Raw genomic sequence first — 14,819 nt, 5'->3', positions numbered from 1 at the left:
CACTAAGATTGGGGTTTAGTGCTATCCGGGATCCTTAAGACGTCTCTACCCCCATTGAAGTTTATATTTAAAATGGTTAAGGTAATTTTTATTTGTATATATTTTTTATCCTTTATTTAACTGGGCAAGGTTAATGTTAGGGTTTAGGGTAGGGACGTCCCAAGGAATCCCGATAGCACTGACCCTAAGTAACCAGCAACCAATCACCCTGAAACTGAATCCTAAAACTCTTTGGTTTTGCAGCTCTATTTAAATTTTTTATTAATGTCGAAGTTTCAATATTCTTTGAACAAACTTCAGGCAAGGGTTGACTCTTAACTAAAATCTTTTATCACATTTTTTTTCACTCCTTTAAAAAATATGAACAATGTAAATTATAATCTATAAATATGTATTTCCAATGATAGGTATAGGAGGTATATTTCACTGGTCATCTCCAAAGCCAACACCTACTTTGGCAGCCTTTCCTTCCAGTTTTCTGCTGCCAATGATTGGAACGAATTGCAAAAATCACTGAAGTTGGAGACTTATATCTCCCTCACTAACTTTAAGCGTCAGCTGTCAGAGCAGCTTACTGATCGCTGCAGCTGTACACAGTCCATCTGTAAATAGCCCATCCAACCAACTACCTATCTCATCCCCATATTTGTTTTTCTTCTCTTTTGCACACCAGTATTTCTACTTGCACATCCTCATCTGCACATATAACACTCTAGTCTAATTTGCTAAATTGTAATTACTTCGCCACTATTGGCCTATTTATTGCCTTACCTCCTTACTTCATTTGCACACACTGTATACATATTTTTTTATTGTGTTATTTATTGTGTTATTGACTGTTTGTTTATCCCATGTCTAACTCTGTGTTGTTGTTTTCTCAACTGGCCTACCTGGTTAAATAAAGGTGAAATAAAAAAATAAAAAAATATTGGTGTGAAATATTCTGATTGTGTTTTCGTACTCCAGAGAAAGTACAGTAGGCTGCTTCCTTCTGCTGTGAAAGAGGTTCATGGCCAGAAGGGATCCAGTTTTTGACAAATTAATGTCAGATTGGACTTTTCGTAGCAGGTTAGGAGAAATTACGCAGCAGGTTAGTGTAATTAACGTAGCAGGTCAGGAGAAGGAAGTTAAGATTAGCTAAATGCAAAACATTTTTTTTTACGGTAATTTGACAAAAGCTGATCCCTTCTAGCCCTGACCGTGAAAGAGCCCCTCACTTATACTACATTTCCCAGAAGTCTGCACTGTGTGAATGAGCTGTAGATGTCAACAGCTAAGTGCTGAAGGTTAGTTTTACTCCAATGTTTGTAAACAAAGTAAATCTAAACAAACATTATATAGCCTCAAAACATGGTTAAAACTATAATTTAGATGGTCAGCCCTTGCATCCATACCCCTGTCTATGAATATGAGAGTGGCTACATTTCTCCAGCCCCATCCCTTACCTTTTTACCAGGGAATTATCTTTGTTATTGTTTAAACTGCTGATTGCAGAAATAATGATGAGGAACAAGGATGTTGTTGTTCTTCAATCTAAATTAATTATACATATTAATTTTAGGAGCGAAACGGAACAGCAAAGTTGGACTTTCTCAAAAGATAGAGGGGGAAATCCAACAGAAATGGGAGAAGGAAAGAAGGTTTGATTGTGACTCACCCACCACTATTGGTGAAAGCACATAGTAAGCCTACTTGGACCGTTATTATGATTATCCATGCCCTACTTTAGTTTTCACGCCCACTTTTCCCAACCTAATGTACCACCCTTTCATTCACAGCAAAAACAAGTACTTTGTCACCCACCCCTACTTGAATGGAAGGCTGCATCTCAGTCATACTTTCTGCCTTTCGAAGTAAGATATATATAGATTTGACTTGTAGATGTACTAAGTGTAGGTCTTATTACGTTCAAGATCCTCTGTGAAAAATGTATTTTACACATTGCTCTTTATTTCGTTGTAGTTTGCTGTTGGTTTCCATTGCTTGAAAGGGAAGCAATGCCTATTTCCATTTGGGTTGCATTGTACAGGAAGCTTGCTGTGCACATCATACATGATCGGCTGTTATTTAAGAAGGTTACATTCATCTTAATTCACAGGCCTGTGCAAGCAAGCTGAAGTGAGAGATGGAGGTTCCCTGATGAGGAGGAAGAGAACCCCAAGTTTGCAGATGAGTTCATCTTTAAAGACAAATATAAGGCCATAAAGGTGAACATTTTATGCAAATATCAATTGATCCTCTGCACTACTTGTAAGCTTGGGGAAATTTGTTTCCTTTAATGCACAATTCAAAATGTAACTTTTCTCTTGTGTGTGATCTTCAGAGCAAAGCAGTGGCAAAGGCTGTAGAGTCCAAGTTCCAATGGGACATTATGTGGTCTCTGGGGTTGAGTGACAAGGAGATGGTGCCGTTTGCCAACATGGAGCACTGGCTGGAGTACTTCTCACCCCAGGCCGTGAAAGACCAAAAGATGATGGGTGTAAAGGTGACTGATTATGACAAGAAACCATCAAACTGAGTTTGTTTCTTAATGTTATCTTATACAGTACCAGGAAGCCTGATGTCAACCAATAGACATACATTTGTTTCATGAGAACTGGTTCCTAACTCGAGATCTGTGCTAATAACTTAAATTGTCTTGCAAATCTCGCATTTACATCAATGTATAATTATTGTGGAAGTTAAGTGTGTGGATCTCAAGTTAAGATTCAGACCTGAATGTGCAGAGCAACAAACATGCTTTAGGTGCTGACAATGTTATTAAAAAAAGGTGATTATATCACAGGTGGTACTGGCGACACGCCTTCATCACAACCGTTGTGAAGCCTTTCTACGACTCCTCTGTGAGGTGGCAGTTTATCGCCCTAAATGAGAGGAATACATTTAAGTTTGGTAAAAGGTAAGCTGTTGGAAATGGTTATAAATATCCCTGCATTTTCCATGTAGCATTATTACATTGTCATGCAGGTATACCATCTAATCACCGAAAGATGGAAAGCTGTGTATGGATCACGACAGGCAGACTGGAAAGGTAAAATGTTCTTACCACTACATAATCTCAGTGAGTTGTGTGACTACAGCTCTGCAGCTTTTGTCATCAAAGCCCCATATACTACCCACCACGGCGACCTGTATGCTCTCATTGGCTGGTCCTCACTACATATTCGTCGCCAAACCCACTGGCTCCAGGTCATCTATAAGTCTTTGCTAGGTAAACCTCCGCCTTATCTTAGCTCACTGGTCACCATAGCAACACCCACCCGTAGCACGTGCTCCAGCAGGTATATTTCACTGGTCATCTCCAAAGCCAACTCCTTCTTAAGCTGCCTTTCCTTCCAGTTCTCTGCTGCCAATGACTGGAACTAATTGCAAAAATCACTGAAGTTGGAGACTTGTATCTCCCTCACTAACTTTAAGCGTCAGCTGTCAGAGTAGCTTACCGATCGATCGCTGCAGCTGTACACAGCCCATCTGTAAATAGCCCATCCAACCAACTACCTAACTCATCCCCATATTTGTTTTTGTTTTTCTGCTCTTTTGCACACCAGTATTTCTACTTGCACATCCGCATCTGCACATATATCACTCCAGTGTAAATTGCTAAATTGTAATTACTTCCCCACTATTGGCCTATTTATTGCCTAACCTCATTACTTCATTTGCACACACTGTATACAGATTTTTCTATTGTGTTATTGACTGTACGATTGTTTATCCCATGTGTAACTCTGTGTTGTTTTTGTCACGCTACTTTGCTTTATCTTGTCCAGGTCGCAGTTGTAAATGAGAACTTGTTCTCAACTGGCCTACCTGGTTAAATAAAGGTGAAATTTTAAAAAATCGTCATGTTTTTACATTCTTGGGATCCACAGGATTACACCCTCATTAAGATGAAGGTTGTCGAGCCCTACCCTGCAAAACTAAGGTACTACTCTATGTGAACCCGACACACTGTATTTTATTTTGTAGCATGAGACTCGGAACGACTTTTTCATTGATGTAACCAATCAATTTTGTGTTGTCAATTGTGACATAAGGTGCAAGTTGGTTGTCCTAATAGCAGGTTACAGCAGATTATAGCAGGTTGCTGCTTAAAAAAAATTGCACTCTTCTGAACACTATTTTCCTGGTAACCCTAAACCCTGCAGTGGCTTTAAAAATCAGAGCATCTTCTTGGTGGCAGCTACTCTCAGACCAGAGAGCATGTTTGGCCACACTAACTGCTGGGTCCATCCTGACATCAAGTACATAGCCTTCGAGACGGCCAGTGGAGACGTGTTCATCAACACACGGAGGTCTAATAGTACACATGTCTTACCAGGGCTTCACGAAGAAGAACGGCAAGGTCACAGGGATCATGGATGTTCTGGGAAAGAGATGTACATTTAAATGACATCCTTATGTTTAAGTATCTGCACATACACTTACACACTGCAACTTATGTGAGCCTGACACATACACACACACACACACTACATCTCATGTGACCACACACACTCACGTTTAACTCTCTCCGTAAGATATTCTTGGATGTGCTCTTAGTGCCCTGCTGACATCTTACCAGACCATCTATGCTCTGCCCATGCTCACCATCAAGGAGGACAAAGGTATTGGAATAGTCAAGAATGCTCCAAATACCACTTAATTGCTTCCATGATGTCTCTGCTCCAGCACGTCAAGATCGGGCTTGAGGCCTTCTTCCTTTTGAAGAGCTAAAGTGAGGGAGGCATACGTCATTGTAGAGCACAGTAAACATTGAAATAAAGTAAAAGATGATGGTTACTGATTTAGGACCTGAGGGGATGCTACACACAACTCCCACAGCATTGCTCTTGGATTGCCTCTTTTGCTATGAGTCATAACAATGAATTATTTTGGTCTGTTTTTCTCCAGGGGTTTACATCTGCATTGAAATGGTCTGACTAAATTGAAACGTCAGAATGCAGATGTCTATGACTTTGTTCTCTCGCTCATGCACAATGTCCTGTGTTTGGTAGAGAAGGCAATGAGGGAAAACATTCTCTGAGGACACCGCAGGGGCATTTTTGTGCCTCTGGGTGTTGGTTGTGTTTCTCATGTGACTTTGGTCCACTTGCTTTGTGACACCCTGGCACTGGAATTGTCACCAGCGTTGTCACGTTCCTGAGCTGTTTTCTGTTAGTTTTGTATGTGTTAGTTGGTCAGGACGTGAGTTTGGGTGGGCAGTCTGTTTTGTGTTTCTATGTTGGTTTAAGGGTGACCTGATATGGCTCTCAATTAGAGGCAGGTGGTTTTCATTTCCTCTGATTGAGAGCCATATTAAGGTAGGTGTTTTCACATTGATTGTTGTGGGTGGTTGTCTCCTGTGTCTGTGTATGTTGCGCCACACGGGACTGTTTTCGGTTTGTTTGTTCGTTCGGTTTTTGTGTAGTCTGTTTTTCCTGTTCATGCGTTCTTCGTGTTTCATGTAAGTTCTTACGTTCAGGTCAGTCTACGTCGTTTGTTGTTTTGTATCTATTCAAGTGTTCTTCCTGTTTTTTCGGTTTTGTTTAATAAATATAATGTCAAGTTACAACGCTGCGTCTTTGTCGAATCACCACTCCTCCTTTTCGTATGAAGAGGAGGAGGAATTCCGTTACAGAACCACCCACCAACAAAAGATCAAGCAGCGGTGTAACGGGAGGAAGGGACAGCAAGAAGGAGGAATGGACATGGGAGGACATTTTGGACGGCAAGGGTTGCTACACATGGGAGGAGATTCTGGCTGGTAAGGATCGCCTCCCATGGGAACAGCTGGAGGCAGCTCGGAGAGCGGAGGAAACCGGAGAGAGGAACCGGCGTTATGAGGGGACGTGTCTAGCACGGAAGCCCGAAAAGCCCGTGAGTACTACCCAAAAATTTCTTGGGTGGGGGCTAAGAGGTAGTGGGCCAAGGGCAGGTAGGAGACCTGCGCCCACTTCCCAGGCTAACCGTGGAGAGCGGGAGTACGGGCAGACACCGTGTTACGCAGTAGAGCGCACGGTGTCTCCTGTACGTGTGCATAGCCCGGTGCGGGTTATTCCACCTCCCTGCACTGGTAGGGCTAGATTGAGCATTGAGCCAAGTGCCATGAAGCCGGCTCTACATATCTGGCCACCAGTGCGTCTCCTTGGGCCGGCTTACATGGCACCAGCCTTACGCATGGTGTCCCCGGTTCGCCTACATAGCCCGGTGCGGGTTATTCCACCTCCCCGCACTGGTCGGGCAACGGGGAGCATTCAACCAGGTAAGGTTGGGCAGGCTCAGTGCTCAAGGGAGCCAGTATGCCTGCACGGTCCGGTATTTCCGGCGCCACCTCCCAGCCCAGTACCACCAGTGCCTACTCCACGCACCAGGCTTCCAGTGCGTTTCCAGAGCCCTGTTCCTCCTCCACGCACTCTCCCTATGGTGCGTGTCTCCAGCCCAGTGCCTCCAGTTCCGGCACCACGCACTAAGCCACCTGTGCGTCTCCAGAGCCCTGTACACACTGTTCCTTCTCCCCGTACTCGTCCTGATGTGCGTGCCCTCAGCCCGGTGCCACCAGTGCCGGTACCACGCACCAGGTCCATAGTGCGTTTTGAGAGTCATGTGTGCCCTGTCCCTGCTCCCCGCACTAGCCTGAAGGTGCGTGTCCTTAGCCCGGTGCCTCCAGTTCCGGCACCACGCACCAGGCCTACAGTGCGCCTCATCCGGCCAGAGCCATCCGTCTCCCCAGCGCCATCTGAGCCATCCGTCTCCCCAGCGCCATCTGAGCCATCCGTCTCCCCAGCGCCATCTGAGCCATCCGTCTCCCCAGCGCCATCTGAGCCATCCGTCTCCCCAGCGCCATCTGAGCCATCCGTCTCCCCAGCGCCATCTGAGCCATCCGTCTACCCAGCGCCATCTGAGCCATCCGTCTCCCCAGCGCCATCTGAGCCATCCGTCTCCCCAGCGCCATCTGAGCCATCCGTCTCCCCAGCGCCATCTGAGCCATCCGTCTGCCCAGCGCCGTCTGAGCCATCCGTCTGTCCCGAGCCGTCAGAGCCGTTAGTCAGTCAGGAGCCGCTAGAGCCATTCACCAGACAGGATCTGCCAGAGCCGCCAACCAGACAGGATCTGCCAGAGCCGCCAACCAGACAGGATCTGCCAGAGCCGTCAACCAGACAGGATCTGCCAGAGCCGCCAACCAGACAGGATCTGCCAGAGCCGCCAACCAGACAGGATCTGCCAGAGCCGCCAGCCAGCCATGAGCGTCGAGAGCCGCCAGCCAGCCATGAGCGTCGAGAGCCGTCAGCCAGCCATGAGCGTCGAGAGCCGTCAGCCAGCCATGAGCGTCGAGAGCCGTCAGCCAGCCATGAGCGTCGAGAGCCGTCAGCCAGCCATGAGCGTCGAGAGCCGTCAGCCAGCCATGAGCGGCGAGAGCCGTCAGCCAGCCATGAGCGTCGAGAGCCGCCAGCCAGCCATGAGCGTCGAGAGCCGTCAGCCAGCCATGAGCGTCGAGAGCCGTCAGCCAGCCATGAGCGTCGAGAGCCGTCAGCCAGCCATGAGCGTCGAGAGCCGTCAGCCAGCCATGAGCGTCCAGAGCCGTCAGCCAGCCATGAGCTGCCCCTCAGCCCAGAGCTGCCATTAATCCTGAACTGCCCCTCAGTCCAGAGCTGTCTCTCTGTCCGGAGCTGCCCTTCAGCCCGGAGCTACCTCTCTATCCTGAGCTACCTCTCTATCTTGACCTACCTCTCTGTCCTGAGCTACCTTATCCCGGTGCTGCCCCTTGTCCCGGTGCTGCCCCTTATTTTCATGTTATCCTGTAAATTAAGTGGGTGTAATAGGAGGGTGGTCAGTCGGAGGGGGAGACGTAAGCTGGGATTGACTATGGTGGGGTGGGGACCTCGCCCAGAGCCTGAGCCACCACCGTGGTCAGATGCCCACCCAGACCCTCCCCTAGACTTTGTGCTGGTGCGCCCGGAGTTCTCACCTTAAGGGGGGGGTTATGTCACGTTCCTGACCTGTTTTCTGTTAGTTTTGTATGTGTTAGTTGGTCAGGACGTGAGTTTGGGTGGGCAGTCTGTTTTGTGTTTCTATGTTGGTTTAAGGGTGACCTGATATGGCTCTCAATTAGAGGCAGGTGGTTTTCATTTCCTCTGATTGAGAGCCATATTAAGGTAGGTGTTTTCACATTGATTGTTGTGGGTGGTTGTCTCCTGTGTCTGTGTATGTTGCGCCACACGGGACTGTTTTCGGTTTGTTTGTTCGTTCGGTTTTTGTGTAGTCTGTTTTTCCTGTTCATGCGTTCTTCGTGTTTCATGTAAGTTCTTACGTTCAGGTCAGTCTACGTCGTTTGTTGTTTTGTATCTATTCAAGTGTTCTTCCTGTTTTTTCGGTTTTGTTTAATAAATATAATGTCAAGTTACAACGCTGCGTCTTGGTCGAATCACCACTCCTCCTTTTCGTATGAAGAGGAGGAGGAATTCCGTTACAGAACCACCCACCAACAAAAGATCAAGCAGCGGTGTAACGGGAGGAAGGGACAGCAAGAAGGAGGAATGGACATGGGAGGACATTTTGGACGGCAAGGGTTGCTACACATGGGAGGAGATTCTGGCTGGTAAGGATCGCCTCCCATGGGAACAGCTGGAGGCAGCTCGGAGAGCGGAGGAAACCGGAGAGAGGAACCGGCGTTATGAGGGGACGTGTCTAGCACGGAAGCCCGAAAAGCCCGTGAGTACTACCCAAAAATTTCTTGGGTGGGGGCTAAGAGGTAGTGGGCCAAGGGCAGGTAGGAGACCTGCGCCCACTTCCCAGGCTAACCGTGGAGAGCGGGAGTACGGGCAGACACCGTGTTACGCAGTAGAGCGCACGGTGTCTCCTGTACGTGCGCATAGCCCGGTGCGGGTTATTCCACCTCCCTGCACTGGTAGGGCTAGATTGAGCATTGAGCCAAGTGCCATGAAGCCGGCTCTACATATCTGGCCACCAGTGCGTCTCCTTGGGCCGGCTTACATGGCACCAGCCTTACGCATGGTGTCCCCGGTTCGCCTACATAGCCCGGTGCGGGTTATTCCACCTCCCCGCACTGGTCGGGCAACGGGGAGCATTCAACCAGGTAAGGTTGGGCAGGCTCAGTGCTCAAGGGAGCCAGTACGCCTGCACGGTCCGGTATTTCCGGCGCCACCTCCCAGCCCAGTACCACCAGTGCCTACTCCACGCACCAGGCTTCCAGTGCGTTTCCAGAGCCCTGTTCCTCCTCCACGCACTCTCCCTATGGTGCGTGTCTCCAGCCCAGTGCCTCCAGTTCCGGCACCACGCACTAAGCCACCTGTGCGTCTCCAGAGCCCTGTACACACTGTTCCTTCTCCCCGTACTCGTCCTGATGTGCGTGCCCTCAGCCCGGTGCCACCAGTGCCGGTACCACGCACCAGGTCCATAGTGCGTTTTGAGAGTCATGTGTGCCCTGTCCCTGCTCCCCGCACTAGCCTGAAGGTGCGTGTCCTTAGCCCGGTGCCTCCAGTTCCGGCACCACGCACCAGGCCTACAGTGCGCCTCATCCGGCCAGAGCCATCCGTCTCCCCAGCGCCATCTGAGCCATCCGTCTCCCCAGCGCCATCTGAGCCATCCGTCTCCCCAGCGCCATCTGAGCCATCCGTCTCCCCAGCGCCATCTGAGCCATCCGTCTCCCCAGCGCCATCTGAGCCATCCGTCTCCCCAGCGCCATCTGAGCCATCCGTCTACCCAGCGCCATCTGAGCCATCCGTCTCCCCAGCGCCATCTGAGCCATCCGTCTCCCCAGCGCCATCTGAGCCATCCGTCTCCCCAGCGCCATCTGAGCCATCCGTCTGCCCAGCGCCGTCTGAGCCATCCGTCTGTCCCGAGCCGTCAGAGCCGTTAGTCAGTCAGGAGCCGCTAGAGCCATTCACCAGACAGGATCTGCCAGAGCCGCCAACCAGACAGGATCTGCCAGAGCCGCCAACCAGACAGGATCTGCCAGAGCCGCCAACCAGACAGGATCTGCCAGAGCCGCCAACCAGACAGGATCTGCCAGAGCCGCCAACCAGACAGGATCTGCCAGAGCCGCCAGCCAGCCATGAGCGTCGAGAGCCGCCAGCCAGCCATGAGCGTCGAGAGCCGTCAGCCAGCCATGAGCGTCGAGAGCCGTCAGCCAGCCATGAGCGTCGAGAGCCGTCAGCCAGCCATGAGCGTCGAGAGCCGTCAGCCAGCCATGAGCGTCGAGAGCCGTCAGCCAGCCATGAGCGTCGAGAGCCGTCAGCCAGCCATGAGCGTCGAGAGCCGCCAGCCAGCCATGAGCGTCGAGAGCCGTCAGCCAGCCATGAGCGTCGAGAGCCGTCAGCCAGCCATGAGCGTCGAGAGCCGTCAGCCAGCCATGAGCGTCGAGAGCCGTCAGCCAGCCATGAGCGTCGAGAGCCGTCAGCCAGCCATGAGCGTCCAGAGCCGTCAGCCAGCCATGAGCTGCCCCTCAGCCCAGAGCTGCCATTAATCCTGAACTGCCCCTCAGTCCAGAGCTGTCTCTCTGTCCGGAGCTGCCCTTCAGCCCGGAGCTACCTCTCTATCCTGAGCTACCTCTCTATCTTGACCTACCTCTCTGTCCTGAGCTACCTTATCCCGGTGCTGCCCCTTGTCCCGGTGCTGCCCCTTATTTTCATGTTATCCTGTAAATTAAGTGGGTGTAATAGGAGGGTGGTCAGTCGGAGGGGGAGACGTAAGCTGGGATTGACTATGGTGGGGTGGGGACCTCGCCCAGAGCCTGAGCCACCACCGTGGTCAGATGCCCACCCAGACCCTCCCCTAGACTTTGTGCTGGTGCGCCCGGAGTTCTCACCTTAAGGGGGGGGTTATGTCACGTTCCTGACCTGTTTTCTGTTAGTTTTGTATGTGTTAGTTGGTCAGGACGTGAGTTTGGGTGGGCAGTCTGTTTTGTGTTTCTATGTTGGTTTAAGGGTGACCTGATATGGCTCTCAATTAGAGGCAGGTGGTTTTCATTTCCTCTGATTGAGAGCCATATTAAGGTAGGTGTTTTCACATTGATTGTTGTGGGTGGTTGTCTCCTGTGTCTGTGTATGTTGCGCCACACGGGACTGTTTTCGGTTTGTTTGTTCGTTCGGTTTTTGTGTAGTCTGTTTTTCCTGTTCATGCGTTCTTCGTGTTTCATGTAAGTTCTTACGTTCAGGTCAGTCTACGTCGTTTGTTGTTTTGTATCTATTCAAGTGTTCTTCCTGTTTTTTCGGTTTTGTTTAATAAATATAATGTCAAGTTACAACGCTGCGTCTTGGTCGAATCACCACTCCTCCTTTTCGTATGAAGAGGAGGAGGAATTCCGTTACAAGCGTTCTGTCCGATGCACCCAATGACATTGCTGCCCCCAGGGATATAAAAAAGAAACAGGTGATGCTTTAACTGTACTACTTAAGTATTTACTTTGTGCTTGTTTGTGGCTACTGGTCTATATTAGTTAACCTATGCATTGCAAAATATGTTTTGGTCAATGAAGTAATTGGAGATCACTTGGATTCCTCTTATAGGTCCTGAGAGAAAAATATGGAATCAAATACAAGATGGTCTTACCTTTTGAGCTGGTAAGCTGCCTCTCGCAACCTTTATTCGGTTGTAAATGACCAGACAGTGTACTGTGTGCCTTGTACTCACGCTGCACTACTCCATCTGCCCTTCATTGAGATCCCTGGCTATGGGAACCTGTCGGCTCCTCTAGTTCTGTGACCAGTTGACAATACTGAGCCAGAATGACCGTGAGAAGCTGGCAGAGGCCAAGGAGAGGGTCTACCTCGAGGGCTTCTATGAAGGAGTGAGTCCTAATGGCTACACATAACATCTCAACTATGCATACATGTAATACAATACCACTATTTATCCTCGTAGGACAGCTATGGCTACAGAGGTGCAGCAGACCTATACAACAACCTAGAATAATATTTTAAAAAGTCAACAACATAGTTTGTAATGAACTGTCTTCTTCTCTCAGATCATGCAGGTTGAATGCTACAAGGGCCGAAAAAGTGCAGGACGTCAATAAACCCATCCAAAAGACAATGATGGAGGAGAAGGTACCCTGGTTGAAATCCATTATTTGATACTGTCGGGAAGAGTGGGGTGTGCCCAACTACACAAGTGGAAAAGGAGTAAACACACAACAGAGTTCAAGGTTCATAAGCTTTTACTCTAGCTTTCAGCGTCTCTGGAGTTCTTGTCCACAAGCCGTTCAGGCAAGACGGTGGTTAAAGATGGCGACCACCCGTAGCCTCTTGTGGCGATGTGGCCTCACTGGCAGTCTGTGGCAGGAGAGCGATAACACGGTGTGAGTAGGCTGGCTGTCTTCCTAACTACTCCAGCTGAGTGAGGTCCAGCCTGCGCTCTTGTGCCAGTCAGTTGATTAAGGAATGCCTTGCAAGTGTGCTGATTAGTAATCTTGTACCATGTGTGTTGGGTAAGAGGAGTTGTGGAGCTGTCTTCGGCTGGCCTGGTTTTGAACGAAGTGCAGTCTTCCGCAGTGCTGAACTGAGTGCTGCTGTCCATGGTGCTGCACTGGGACTCCTTCACCTATGCCCATGCTTCTCACGCTGCCACAGATACCACACCAATCTATATTTATTGTGTTCATGTTTATGCTGTTTAACTATATTGTTTGTTTACACTGTGGGCTGTTTGCTACGGTTGTTGACGTGGGCTCTTTGCTATGGTTGTTGACGTGGGCTCTTTGCTATGGTTGTTGACGTGGGCTGTTTGCTATGGTTGTTGACGTGGGCTGTTTGCTATGGTTGTTGACGTGGGCTGTTTGCTATGGTTGTTGACGTGGGCTGTTTGCTATGGTTGTTGACGTGGGCTGTTTGCTATGGTTGTTGACGTGGGCTGTTTGCTACTGTTGTTGACGTGGGCTGTTCACTGATGTGTTTGATACGTTTCTTTGTTATGCATTAGTGTGTTCTAACCTGGACCTCTACCAATGTTCCAGGGCCAAGCTTTGATCTCTATGGAGCCAGAGAAGCAGGTGATGTCGCGCTCTGCAGATGAGTGTGTGGTGGCACTCTGTGACCACACACTCTTTAGGTTCTGTGATGAGACCAGGAAGAACTTTGAGGCCACTCTGGACTGGCTCCAGGAGCACGCCTGCTCTCGTACCTATGCCCTGGGTAAGGAGGGGGACAGGCACATGGGGCAGGATCAGTGGAGTTAGTTTGGACAGAGGGAAGGATCAGTGGAGTTAGTTTGGACAGGGGGAAGGATCAGTGGAGTTAGTTTGGAGATTGGACATGATCAGTGGAGTTACCTTGGACAGGGGACAGGATCAGTAGTTTTAGTTTGGTCATGGGGCAGGATCAGTGGAGTTAGTTTGGACAGGGGTCATGAGACATAATCAGTGGAGTTAGTTTGGTGTCACAGCAAAGCATGTCCTGTGCAGGGCCAGGATTTTTACTGACCAGTTCTACCAGTAACATACAGTTTGACTAAACTCTGGGCCCTCTGGGCCCAGTAACATACAGTCTGACTAAACTCTGGTCCCAGTTATACCAGTAACAGACAGTCTGACTAAACTCTGGGCCTAGTTCTACCTATAACATACAGTCTGCCTGTAACGACTCTCGTTGGTGGTAGGAATAGTAGGCCAAAGCGCAGCGTGGTAAGTGTTCATGATTCCTTTTATTCAAAAATCACTTAAACAAAATAACAAAAGTGAAAACGAAAGCGAACAGTTCTGTCAGGAACAGACACTAAACAGAAAACAAGATCCCACAAAACCCAAAAGGGAAATAACAACTTATAAATGATCCCCAATCAGAGACAACGATAGACAGCTGCCTCTGATTGGGAACCACACTCAGCCAAAAACAAAGAAATAGAAAACATAGACTTTCCCACCCGAGTCACACCCTGACCCAACATAGAGAATAATAAGGAATAATACCCCCCCCCCAAAAGGTGCAGACTCCGGCCGCAAACCTGAACCTATAGGAGAGGGTCTGGGTGGGCATCTACTCTCGGTGGAGGCTCCGGTGCAGGACGCAGGCCCCGCTCCGCTTGAGGCTCCCCCCACTTCGGTGGCGCCTCTGGTGCAGGGATCGTTGCCGGGGCCTCCGGCCTGTGGACCGTCGCTGCAGGCTCCGGACTGGGGACCGTCGCTGCAGGCTCCGGACTGGAGACCGTCGCTGCAGACTCCGGACTGGGGACCGCCGCTGGAGACTCCGGACTGGGGACCGCCGCTGGAGGCTCCGGACTGGGGACCGCCGCTGGAGGCTCTGGACTGGGGACCGTCGCTGCAGGCTCCGGACTATGGATCGTCGCTACAGGCTCCGGGCCATGGATCTTCGCTGGTGGCTTCGTGCCGAGGATTTTCACTGCAGGCTTCGTGCCATACTCGTGCTATACTCTCACATGGTCATTTAATTTATTGGGAATAGGCTTCTGTAGATGCACCCTGAGGGCATTATAACTCCTTAATATAACCTTTTCAACACATTATTGCAATAGAGAAAGTTTGTAATGTAATAGTTGGAGATATGATTATAATGTATTATTTTGAACATGCATATACAGTTGAAGTCGGAAGTTTACATACACCTGAGCCAAATACATTTAAATTCAGTTTTTCACAATTCCTGACATTTAATCCTAGTAAAAATTCCCTGTTTTAGGCCAGTTAGGATCACCACTTTATTTTAAGAATGTGAAATGACAGAATAATATTAGAGAGAATGATTTATTTCAGCTTTAATTTCTTTCATCACATTCCCAGTGGGTCAGAAGTTTACATACACTCAATTAGTATTTGGTAGCATTGCCTTTAAATTGGGTCAAACGTTTCAGGAAGCCTTCCACAAGCT

General features: G+C 49.1%; 1 pseudogene; it reads left to right on the top strand.

Annotated features, from left to right (window-relative positions):
* The first annotated feature begins 72 nt into the window (after nt 1–72).
* Nucleotides 73–14,819, top strand: part of LOC139536738 (leucine--tRNA ligase, cytoplasmic-like) — a 40,587-nt pseudogene continuing 25,840 nt past the window's right edge.

This window comes from Salvelinus alpinus, chromosome 13 (genome assembly GCF_045679555.1).
Source record: "Salvelinus alpinus chromosome 13, SLU_Salpinus.1, whole genome shotgun sequence".
NCBI classification, from domain to species: Eukaryota; Metazoa; Chordata; class Actinopteri; order Salmoniformes; family Salmonidae; genus Salvelinus; species Salvelinus alpinus.
This window is presented reverse-complemented; position numbering and strand designations above follow the sequence as displayed.